The 13,163-nt window shown below is 38.3% G+C and overlaps 1 protein-coding gene across 2 annotated transcripts in view; it reads right to left on the reverse strand.

Annotated features, from left to right (window-relative positions):
• Nucleotides 1-13,163, reverse strand: part of AGBL1 (AGBL carboxypeptidase 1) — a 900,518-nt gene that overhangs the window by 3,672 nt on the left and 883,683 nt on the right. The gene's annotated exons all lie outside the window — the stretch shown is intronic.

The raw sequence follows: 13,163 nt of genomic DNA on the forward strand, positions 1-13,163 counted from the left end.
CATAAATCAGGCAGAGATGTTCATCCACCTGCCTCGCCATAAACAATGAAAATGGGGAATCAGCAACATGGTTACATTTCAGCCTGGGAAATGAATCAGAGGCCAGTTTCTTAATTGTTCACTAACTGTTAGGAGCCACTGCATGCTCTCTGGGTACTTAGTACCCTAAGCTGAAGGTCTGGTGGGACATATCATGAATGGAGAGGAAAGAGAAGTCGTCTGAATCTTGATTCCACAGCATCACAGCATTAAGTTGTTATTATATCTTACAGGCTGAATGGTGGGTGATAAAGCAGTTGGATAAAGGAAGGTAAGAGCCACCCAGTCGTAACACAAGCTCAGGTTGGCACGCACACCGAGTGCCTTTGACACGACTGTCACCATGGTCAGTGTTGAGGTGACAAAGCTGTACAATGCCAGGAACCTGAGTTTTAATCCTGACCAGGGGACCTTGGAAAATCCCTTTCACCTCACAGAAGGGCAATAATAATAACTCAAAATTTGTTGTGAATTCTAAATAAGAGGACACATGGATGCAATCTAGCAGACTGCTCTGCAAAATAAAACTGATCAACAAGTTGTGTTTCCCCTCTACTGTGGATACTGAAAAAGATGGTAAAACATGGCGGTGAAGGTGAGCAGGAACTGAGTTGTGTTGCTTCACACCTTTGTCACTGTAATTCTTATTACAAAACCTTCCCAATCGGCAACACTAATAGTTTCTCTAAAACATAACTTTTATGATGCCATTTCAAATAGCACTATTTACAGTAACTTGCAAGAACTCAGCCTTGCTTACTAATGCAATATGAGTATCAGTGGATGGGATGTTCTTAAAGGGTCCAGTTGGCAGGTGTCCATGAGTTAACAGCAGAGTCATTCATTCCCTCATAAAGCCCTGCCTTCCCTCCACTGTGGAGTCTGCTCCAGTCTCCCACAGATTTGAACCTTTCCTATGACAGCCAAGTTAGCAGACTGTCCCTATTGTGATTATTCAACAATACCAGGCTGAATGTGTTTTCAAGTCTTGACTATTCACGCAGACAATTTCCTGTATCAAAAATAATCTTCCAACTCCTCAACATCCAGCCAAATAAGATAGATCAACTGTAAAAGCTCGTCTTAATTTCCATTGAATGACTGATTGTATGACTCTTTATTGAAATGTTTTCCTCTAAATATAAATTTTCATATATTCACTTAATTTGTTTTGATCTTTAGTAGTGTTTATATAGTCTTATATTGTGAATAAGTCCCCTGCCTCTGATTCATATTTACATTAATCATAGATTACATTGAATATGCTGAAAATACAGTAGAAACTCTTTGCGCCTCCGTGGACTACAGCCCACGTGGGTCCTCTGGTCATGGGATTTCCCAGGCAAAAATGCTGGAGTGGGTTGCCATACCCTCCTCCAGGGATCTTCCCAACCCATGGATTGAACCTGTGTCTCCTGCATCTCCTGCATTGGCAGGGACGTTCTTTACACTAGCATTACCTGGGATGCCCAGATAGGTGATAGATAGGTAGATAGATAGATAGATAGATAGATACCTGAAATAGATAGTAGATATATGAGATAGATAACTAGTTCCCTGTATAGTATATTGCATACACCTACTGTCATTAGCAAGGCAATTGGAGAGGGTGGGGAGCAGGGCTCCTTCACTAGCTTCAGAAGGGTGGCAGAAAAATGTCTTGACTGCGCACATCCATGAGTTTCAGCAATGCAGCGGGAAAATGTGTTGCCTGCATGCACATGCTGAAGTTAGGCTGGGAGTGGGAGAGTGCCATGACCACTGTCATATGCCAGTCCCAGCCATGGAGGAGGCGGGTATTGCAACCACCTGGGCTCTCTGGCTTCAGCAGGGCAGCAGTATAGTACCATGACCACTGGCCCCTGTCCATCTTAGCAAGGCAGCAGGAGGGTGCTCCCTGCAAGCTTACTTGCCTATGCCAGCAGAGTATGTGGAGAAGGCACTTACCAATACCTCCATCTCTGGGGAAAGATTTCACAGTTCCCTGCCCCTCCAGCACATGTTTTTTAGATTAGCAAATGAGTCTCTCTCACATACACTCCAGGCACTTTGCAAGCTGCTATTTTTCTTTTTTTTACCTCTGTGTCTCAGGGTGGGTAAGACCACATGTGGGTTGTTTAGAAGGGAAGCCTCAGATTCTAACAGCACTTTGGACACCAGCCTGATTGGTTCCCTTAGCCAGACATTTCACCGGTTCATCTGTCTGGTGCAGACCTCAGGCTCTGGGTAGGACACCAGCCCCTCGCTCCTCTGTTAGAAGCACTGGCTTGATGAGATCCCTCCATGTCCTCTGGTGCATGCTGGTTTTCAGGCACAGTTCTTGCCAGGACTCTGTCTCAAACTTTCCTGCCATTCTCAGTGTGGACCTTTAATTCTTTGTAGTGGAAAAGCAGGTCATTTAATTTTCAGATCTTTTTCAGAGGGAAACAATTTGTATGTAGCTGTAGAGGTGTGTCCATGCACAGAGGTAGGGTCAGAATCATCCTGTCCTGTCATCTTGATCCCACATTCATAAGTTTTTTGTATGAATTAAACCATTAATTAATGGGCCATCAATTAATTGTCAGTACATTTTAGTCATTTCAAATAAATATGGTAGACTTTGTCACTCATATTTATAAATAAGCATAATAAGTTCAGTTCAGTTCAGTCACACAGTCATGTCCGACTCTTTGCGACCCCATGAATAGCAGCACGCCAGGCCTCACTGTCCATCACCAACTCTGGGACTTTATTCAAACTCACGTCCATTGAGCTGGTGATGCCTTCCAACCATCTCATCCTCTGTCATCCCCTTCTCCTCCTGCCTTCAATCTTTCCCAGCATCAGGGTCTTTTCAAATGAGAAAGCTCTTTGCATCAGGTGGTCAAAGTATTGACATAATATATAGCTTAAATATATAATATATAGCATAATACATAGCTTAAATATATGTTAAGGTGCCAAAAATTTCCTTCATGTTTTTCTGCACAATGCTACTGAAAAAACGGAATAAACTCTCTGGCTCATCCAATAATTAGCATATAATGAACAATGTAGAATATATTATAAAATTACACATCATTAATATATTTATATATTATATATCATGCCTATTAAATGTTATTATTTATATGTTATATACATTTATATATGTATTTTTTTTATATATTTATAAATTAAGAAGCCCTTTGCTTATGTGCTCTGTCATGTCTAACTCTTTGTGACTCCATGGAGGAGCCCACCAGGCTCCTCTGTCTTTGGGATTTTTAGACAAGAATACTGGAACAGGTTGCCGTTTCCTCCTCCAAGGGATCTTCCTGACACAGGGATTTAACCTGCATCTCCTGTGTCTCCTGCATTGACAGGCAGGCTTTTTACCACTAGTGCACCTAGGAAGCCTTCAGCAGCTTAATTATATCTCTCACTTATTTGCCCAAATGTGTAAATATTCTGATGAGTTAGAGAACCACATGCATATTCAGGGACTCCCACTTCTGGATAAGCAGAAGACTCTTTCTCCTTTTTCCTCTTCATATCTCTCTCTGGATGTTATATATTAAAGAAACTGAAACATGGATGAAATGTGGAGAGAAGAGACCAGACTAGATGGGGACCTACTGGTCAAAGTGGTGGTATGTTCCTTGGATTTTTTTTTTTGGCCTCACATACTCTAGTCTGCACCAAAAAATTGATGCTTTTGAACTATGGTGTTGGGGAAGACTCTTGAGAGTCCCTGGGACTGCAAGGAGATCCAACCAGTCCATCCTACAGGAGATCAGTCCTGGGTGTTCATTGGAAAGACTGATGCTGAAGCTGAAACTCCAGTACTTTGGCCATCTCATTCAAAGAGTTGACTCATTGGAAAAGACCCTGATGCTGGGAGGGACTGGGGGCAGGAGGAGGAGGGGACGACAGAGGATGAGATGGCTGGATGGCATCACCAACTCGATGGACATGCGTTTGGGTAAACGCTGGGGGTTGGTGATGGACAGGGAGGCCTGGCGTGCTGCGATTCAAGGGGTCGCAAAGAGTCAGACATGACTGAGTGACTGAACTGAACTGAACTGAACTCTAGTCTTGGAGCTAGAGAAGCTGACAGCCTGGTAATGCTACCAAGACAAAAAAAAAAAAAATCCCAGACAAGAACTTGCTCTCTTTATCCAAATGGTGAGAAAATGGAGTGACCTCACACACACAAAACAAGTTTTAAATTATGAAAGCTCTATTCCAACCAAACGCCACAGGAAAAAAAAACAAAAACAGCGGTCCTACCATTATCCTGCCAACAGAGGTGTGGTGAGCCTCGATTTCTGCTCTCATCAGACTGCACTGTAATGTCCAAAATTACAAGGAAGCTAAGGAAGCATCAGAGAAGGCAGAATAGAGCCAAAACTTGCATCTCCAATGGACACTAATGTGGTTTCTTACCCATTGATACCAGTGGGGGCCTTGGAGGGGAGCATGAACTTCCAAGCACAACTATTGATAACAAAACCATTCACTACCAGTTTTAAAGGAGACCAATAGCACAAGGTACTCACACTGCTTCCACCCAGAACAATACTAGTGAAGGCCTGACTGAAGCAAAAGCATTTACCATGCCCAGTAGTAGCAAGGAGTTCTTAGCACCGTGGGTGTCCATGAAGACTAAGGGAAATCTAGAGTTTCACCTTCATCTGATTGCTTCCTTTCCTGTCTGAGTGGTGTTGCAGGAGCCCAGTCCAAGCAGATTTTAATAAGACCTATATTCTCATAGGTATTATTCTCACATACAAAAAAGATCTTCATGATCCAGAGAGCCACAATGGTGTGATCACTCACCTAGAGCCAGAAATCCTGGAATGTGGAGTCTGGTGGACTTTAAGAAGCATCACCATGAACAAAGCTAGTGGAGATGATGGAATACCAGTTGAGTTATTTCAAATGCTAAAAGATGATGTTGTGAAAGTGTTGCACTCAGTATGCCAGCAAATGTAGAAAACTCAGCAGTGGCCACAGGACTGGAAAAGGTCAGTTTTCATTACAATCCCAAAGAAGGGCAATGCCAAAGAATTTTCAGACTACCACACAATAGCACTCATATCACATGCTAGCAAAATAATGCTCAACAATTTACAAGCCAAGCTTCAACAGTACATGAACTGTGAACTTCTAGATGTTCAAATTGGATTTAGAAAAGCCAGAAAAACCAGACATCAAATTGCCAACATCCATTGGATCATAGAAAAAGCAAGAGAGTTCTAGAAAAAAATATCTACTTCTGCTTTATTGATTATGCCAAAGCCTTTGACTGTGTAGATCACAACAAACTGTGGAAAATTCTTCAAGAGATGGGAATACCAAATCATCTTACCTGCCTCCTGAGAAATCTGTTTGCAGGTCAAGAAGTAACAGTTAGAATTGGACATGGAACAATGGACTGGTTCCAAATTGGGAAAGGAATATGTCAAGGCTGTATACTGTCACCCTCCTTATTTAACTTATATGCAGAGTTCAGTTCAGTTCAGTCCAGTAGCTCAGTCATGTCCGCCTCTTTGCAACCCCATGGACTGCAGCATGCCAGGCCTCCCTGTCTATCACCAACCCCAAGTTTACTCAAACTCATGTCCTTTGAGTCGGTGTTGCCATCCAACCATCTCATCCCCTGTCGTCCCCTTCTCCTCCTGTCTTCAATCTTTCCCAGCATCAGAGACTTTTCAAATGAGTCAGCTCTTCACAGAGTATATCATGCGAAATGCTGGGCTGGATGAAGCACAAGCTGGAATCAAGATTGTCAGGAGAAATATCAATAACCTCAGATATGCAGATGACACGAACCTTATGGCAGAAAGTGAAGAGGAACTAAAGAGCCTCTTGATGAAGGTAAAAGAGGAGAGTGAAAAAGTTGGCTTAAAACTCAACATTCAAAAAACTAAGATCATGGCATCTGGTCCAATAACTTCAGGGCAAATAGATGGGGAAAACAATGGAAACAGTGAGAGGCTTTATTTTTTGGGGGGGCTCCAAAATCACTGCAGATGGTGACTGCAGCCATGAAATTAAAAGATGTTTGCTCCTTGGAAGAAAAGCTATGACCAACCTAGACAGCATATTAAAATTAACACACAGAAATCCCTTGCATTCCTATACACTAACAATGAGAAAACAGAAAGAGAAATTAAGGAAACAATACCATTCACCATTGCAACAAAAAGAATAAAATACTTAGGAGTATATCTACCTAAAGAAACAAAAGACCTATACATAGAAAACTATAAAACACTGATGAAAGAAATCAAAGAGGACACAAATAGATGGAGAAATATACCGTGTTCATGCATTGGAAGAATCAATATTGTGAAAATGACTATACTACCCAAAGCAATCTATAGATTCAATACAATCCCCATCAAGCAACCAACAGTATTCTTCACAGAACTAGAACAAATAATTTCACAATTTGTATGGAAATACAAAAAAAACTCAAATAGACAAAGCAATCTTGAGAAAGAAGAATGGAACTGGAGGAATCAACCTGCCTGACTTCAGGCTCTACTACAAAGCCACAGTCATCAAGACAGTATGGTACTGGCACAAAGACAGAAATATAGATCAATGGAACAGAATAGAAAGCCCAGAGATAAATCCACGAACCTATGGGCACCTTATCTTCGATAAAGGAGGCAAGGATATACAATGGAAAAAGACAACCTCTTTAACAAGTGGTGCTGGGAAAACTGGTCAACCACTTGTAAAAGAATGAAACTAGAACACTTTCTAACACCATACACAAAAAGAAACTCAAAATGGATTAAAGATCTAAATGTAAGACCAGAAACTATAAAACTCCTAGAGGAGAACATAGGCAAAACACTCTCTGACATGAATCACAGCAGGATCCTGTATGACCCACCTCCTAGAACATTGGAAATAAAAGCAAAACTAAACAAATGGGACCTAATGAAACTTAAAAGCTTCTGCACAACAAAGGAAACTATAAGCAAGGTGAAAAGACAGCCCTCAGATTGGGAGAAAATAATAGCAAATGAAGCAACAGACAAAGGATTAATCTCAAAAATATACAAGCAACTCCTGAAGCTCAATTCCAGAAAAATAAATGACCCAATCAAAAAATGGGCCAAAGTACTAAACAGACATTTCTCCAAAGAAGACATATAGATGGCTAACAAACACATGAAAAGATGCTCAACATCACTCATTATTAGAGAAATGCAAATCAAAACCACAATGAGGTACCATTACACACCAGTCAGGATGGCTGCTATCCAAAAGTCTACAAGCAATAACTGCTGGAGAGGGTGTGGAGAAAAGGGAACCCTCTTACACTGTTGGTGGGAATGCAAACTAGTACAGCCGCTATGGAGAACAGTGTGGAGATTTCTTAAAAAACTGGAAATAGAACTGCCATATGACCCAGCAATCCCACTCCTGGGCATACACACTGAGGAAACCAGATCTGAAAGAGACACGTGCACCCCAATGTTCATCGCAGCACTGTTTATAATAGCCAGGACATGGAAGCAACCTAGATGTTCATCAGCAGATGAATGGATAAGGAAGCTGTGGTACATATACACCATGGAATATTACTCAGCCGTTAAAAAGAATTCATTTGAATCAGTTCTAATGAGATGGATGAAACTGGAGCCCATTATACAGAGTAAAGTAAGCCAGAAAGATAAATAACATTATAGCATACTAACACATATATATGGAATTTAGAAAGATGGTAACGATAACCCTATATGCAAAACAGAAAAAGAGACACAGATGTACAGAACAGACTTTTGGACTCTGTGGGAGAAGGTGAGGGTGGGGGTGTTTCGAGAGAACAGCATGTATATTATCTATAGTGAAACAGATCACCAGCCCAGGTTGGATGCATGAGACAAGTGCTCAGGCCTGGTGCACTGGGAAGACCCAGAGGGATTGGGTAGTGAGGGAGGTGGGAGGGGGGATCGGGATGGGGAATACATGTAAATCCATGGCTGATTCATGTCAATGTATGACAAAACCCACTACAATATTGTAAAGTAATTAGCCTCCAACTAATAAAAATAAATGAATAAAAAAAGAAAAAAAAAGAAAAGATTATGGTTCTTCCATTAAAAAAAATAATAATAAAAAAAAAAAAAGCAGAGACATTACTTAGCCAACAAAGTCCATCTAGCCAAAGCTATAGTTTTCCAGTAATCATGTAAAGATGTTAGAGTTGGACTATAAAGAAAGCTGAGTGCTGAAGAATTGATGCTTTTGAACTGTGGTGTTGGAGAAGATTCTTGAGAGTCCCTTGGATTGCATGATCCAACCAGTCAATCCTAAGGAAAATCAATCCTGAATATGCATCGGAAAGACTGATGCTGAAGCTCCAATACTTGGCCACCTGATGCAAAGAGCTGACTCATTGGAAAGACCCAGATGCTGGGAAAGATTGAAGGCAGGAGGAGAAGGGGACAACAGAGGATAAGATGATTGGTTGGCATCACTGACTCAATGGACATGAGTTTGAGCAAGCTCCAGGAGTTGGTGATAGACAGGGAAGTCCATGGGGTTGCAAAGAGTCAGACACGACTGAGGTGCTGAACTTACTTATAGTCTAAACTGAACTGATAGTCTTATAGAGTAAAACCCAAAATGTTCAGATTTCACTCATTATATCAACCAAGACAACTAACAGATGACAATAGCAAAATGACACAGACGTCAGAATTATCTGACAAGGATTTGAAAGCAGACAACATGTAAGTATCCCACCGAGTTACTGTGGCAGACAGGAAAAAAAACACTGAATGTCTCAATAAGAAGATAGAGAACATCATAGGAAAATAAGGAGCATAAGGAAGAATCGAAGGAAAGTGTAGAAGGGAGAAATACAGTAACAGAAATGTAAAACTTGACAAAGAAACAGAAAGTTCCAGTATGGAAACAGAACATATAAAGAAGAACCGAATGGAAATTTTAGAACTAATAAATATAGATATTTTAAAAATACATTAAAAAATTCAATGGTTAGGCTCAACAGCAGAGTGGAAGGAACATAGGAAAGAATCAGTGAACTTGAAAATAGAACAATAGAAATTATTCAATGTGAATAACAGAGTGAAAATAGATTAAAACAATGAAGAGAATATCAAGACAAGATCTATAATATTCATTTAAGCAGTCCCAAAAGAAGAGAAGCTAAATATATATATATATATTCAAAACAGAAATGGCTGAAAACTTTTTAAACTTTGCAAAAGACATTAACCTACAAATACAATACTGAGCAAGTAGATAAACCCAAGGAGATGTGTTAAGACAGGTAACAAGTTTTCTGAAAATTAAAGACAAACTAAAAATCTTGAAACTAAAAAAGGAAAAAAAAAAAGAAAGAAAATCTTGAAACGAGTGTGAGAGAAAGTTTAGGGTCACAACACTATAGTGGAAAAATAATTTGAATGGCAGCAGAGATCTCATCAGAAACTATAGGAGGAATGATAAAACAGAACACCATTTTTCAAATTTGAAAAAAAAAGATCTACCAACCTAGTACTCTTAAATACTATATATATACATACACAAACACATATATATACACACATATACACACACACATATATATACACTATACATATATGTATATATGTACATATATATGTACACTGTCTGTACATATATATGTACATATATATGCATATATATACACACATGTATATACACACATATATATACATATACATACACATATATATATACACACACACACATATACATATATATGTATATATATGTACACACACATGGCCTTCAAGAAATGAATGGAAAATAAAGACATCTTCATAGAAAGTAAAATTTTGAGGATTTGTTGCCACCCTACCTTAAAAGGATGGCTAAAGGAAATTCCCTAAACAGAAATGAATGAATAAGATTATAATGTTGGAATAAGAGAAAGAGAGAAAGAACAACAAAAGAGTAAAAATATAAATACAGACAATATATTTTTTTTCCCTCTTGAACTATTAAAATTATGTTTGACAGTTGGATCCAAAATTATACAGTTTGTTACACAAAATTATACAGTGTGCTACAGTTCATATAAATATTTAAGCTAATTATATAATAAATGAGAAGATAAAGGGATGCACAAGGAGGAAAGTTTTCTACACTTGAACTGGTAAAAATGTGACACCACTAGGTTTTAAGTTATGCATATAAAATGTAATAGCTACAACACAAAAATATATATGTGGAGATAACACTCAAGATCTTACAAAGAAATAAAAACAGAATTGTTTAAAAAATCCACTAACAAGGATCCAGAACAAAAAAAACAAAACTAGAGACTAAAAGGGAGAGAGAAGAAACAATAAAATGGAACAGTTAGCTACAACTTATCAATAACATTAAATGCTATATAATTGTCTATATATACTAATTAAAAGAAAGATTGTCAGAGTAGATTTTAAGAATGTGACCCAACTGTATGCTGTTCATAATAATTCACTTAAAGTATCATAAAACAGAGAGATATAAACTCAAAGGATGGAAAAGATACACCACGCAAACATTTATCAAAAGAAACCATGAGTTTCTGTATTAGCAATATCTCATAAAATAGTCATTGGAGCAAAGAATATAACAAGGGAGGTAGAGGGATATGATGATAAAAATGTCAATACATCAAAAAGTCAGAGTATTCTTGTATGCATATGTACCAAACAATAAAAGTGCAAATTACATGAAGCAAAACCTGATAAATTTGAAAAGAGAATTAGACAAAACTATCATTATCATTCAAGACTTCATGTCTTTCTCAACAAGCAGTTAAACAACTAGACAGGAAATCAGTCCAGGCATAGAAGAGTTCAACAACACCATTAACCAACAACATAGAACTGACATTTATAGCATACTCTCCACCAAATTACAGCAGAATACCTATTATTTTCCAATGCTGATAAAATATATATCAAGACAGACCATTTCTTGAGCCATAAACACATTTGAGCAAATTTAAAAGATCTGAAATAGTGCAGTCTGGGTTCTCTGACCAAAGGAATCAAGCCGGAAATAAAAAACAGAAAGATGAAAACAACATTTCCAAACATTTGGAAAGTAGATAAGAAAATTCGGGAGGTCAAAGTATCTGCATATACATTTATATATATAAATCAATATATCAATATATCAAATTCTGTCACACACAGAGAGCCATGCTGAGAGGATCAGTTATAGCAACAAACGCGCACCTTAGAGAAATCTAAGGCATAAATCTAAGCTGCACCTCCAGAGAGTAGGAAAATAAGAGCAAAATAATGGTTTCATGACAATAGATGGGGAAACAATGGAAACCGTAACAGACTTTATTTTCTTGGGCTCCAAAATCACTGCAGATGGTGACTGCAGGCATGAAATTAAAAGACACTTACTCCTTGGAAGAAAAGCTATGACAAACCCAGACAGCATATTAAAAAGCAGAGACATTACTTTGCCAACAAGATATGTCTAGTCAAAACTATGGTTTTTCCAATACTCATGTAAGCATGTGAGAGTTGGACTATAAAGAAGACTGAGCACTAAAGAACTGATGTTTTTGAACTGTGGTGTTGGAGAAAACTTTTGAGAGTCCCTTGAACTGCAAGAAGATCAAACAAGTCAATCTTAAAGGAAATCAACTCTGAATATTCACTGGAAGGACTGATGCTGAAGTTGAAGCTCCAATACTTTGGCCACCTGATGTGAAGAACTGACTCGTTGGAAAAGACCCTGATGCTGGGAAAGAGTGAAGGCAGGAGAAGGGGACAACAGAGGATGAGATGGTTGGATGGCATCACTGACTCAATGGATATGAGTTTGAGCAAGCTCTGGGAGATGGTGAAGGACAGGGATGCCTGGAGTGCTGCAGTCCATGGAGTTGCAAAGAGTTGGACACGGCTGAGTGACTGAACAACAATAATAAATACTAAAGCAAACAAAAGAAAGAAATAATAAAGATAAGGGCAGAAATCAATGTAATTGAAACAGAAAAATAATAGAGAAAATCAATGAAATGAAGAGCTGACTGTTTGAAAAGATATATACAACTACCAACCTCTAACTATACTGAGAAAGAAGAAAAGAAGAAAGCCACTACTTAGCAATATCAGGAATAAAGGAGGGACTATAGATTTGGGGCTTGTCAGGTGGCGCTAGTGGTAAAGAACCTGCCTGACAATGCAAGAGACACAAGAGACAGAGATTTGATCTCAGATCAGAAAGATCCCCTGGAGAAGGGAATGGCAACACATTCCAGTATTCTTGCCTGGAAAATCCCACAGACTGAAGAGCTTGGCGAGCTACAGTCCATAGGATTGCAAAGACTTGGACATGACTGAAGTGACTTAGTTCACACACACACACACACACACAAAGATTTTATTTAGATACTAAATAAATAAAAACTGATGCCACAAAAATTCTCCATAACCATAAATTTGACAATTTATATGATATGGATCAATTCCCCCCAAAAGAAAAATTACCACAATTCACCCAATATTATATATAATTTGAATAGCCCTGTACCTAGTAAAGAAATTGAATTCATAGTTTAGCACATCTTGAAAAAGAGTTTTATAGAACCAGATATTTTCACTGGAGAATTCTATATAATTAAAGAAGACTTAAGTAAACTACACACTCCCTTTCAGAAAATAAAAGAGGAGGAAAGGATTTCCATTCATGTTAAGAGTCAAGTATTATTCTAATACTAAAAGCAGACAAACAGAGCGTGAAGAAAGGAAGTTACAGACCTATATCTCTCATGACTATAAATGCAACATCCTTAACAAAGCATCAGCAAATTGAATTCAGTATTCTATAAAAAGAACTGCATACACTGACCAAATGGGTTTAATTCCAAGAATGTAAGATTGGCTTAATATTTAAAAATTAAGAAGTGTAATCTACTGTACTTACAAGCTAGTGAAGAAAAATCATATGACCATGTGAATTTATGGAAACAAATTGACAAAATTAACACCCACTAAAGATTAAAAACTCTCAGACAATATAGTAATAGAAAGAGACTTCCTTACATAGGTATAAAATAAAGCAGCAAAAACAGACACTGCAAGGTTGAAATCATATGACAATCTGGTAAAAACTACTGAGTAAGCATT

This window comes from Cervus canadensis, chromosome 17 (assembly GCF_019320065.1).
Source record: "Cervus canadensis isolate Bull #8, Minnesota chromosome 17, ASM1932006v1, whole genome shotgun sequence".
NCBI classification, from domain to species: domain Eukaryota; kingdom Metazoa; phylum Chordata; class Mammalia; order Artiodactyla; family Cervidae; genus Cervus; species Cervus canadensis.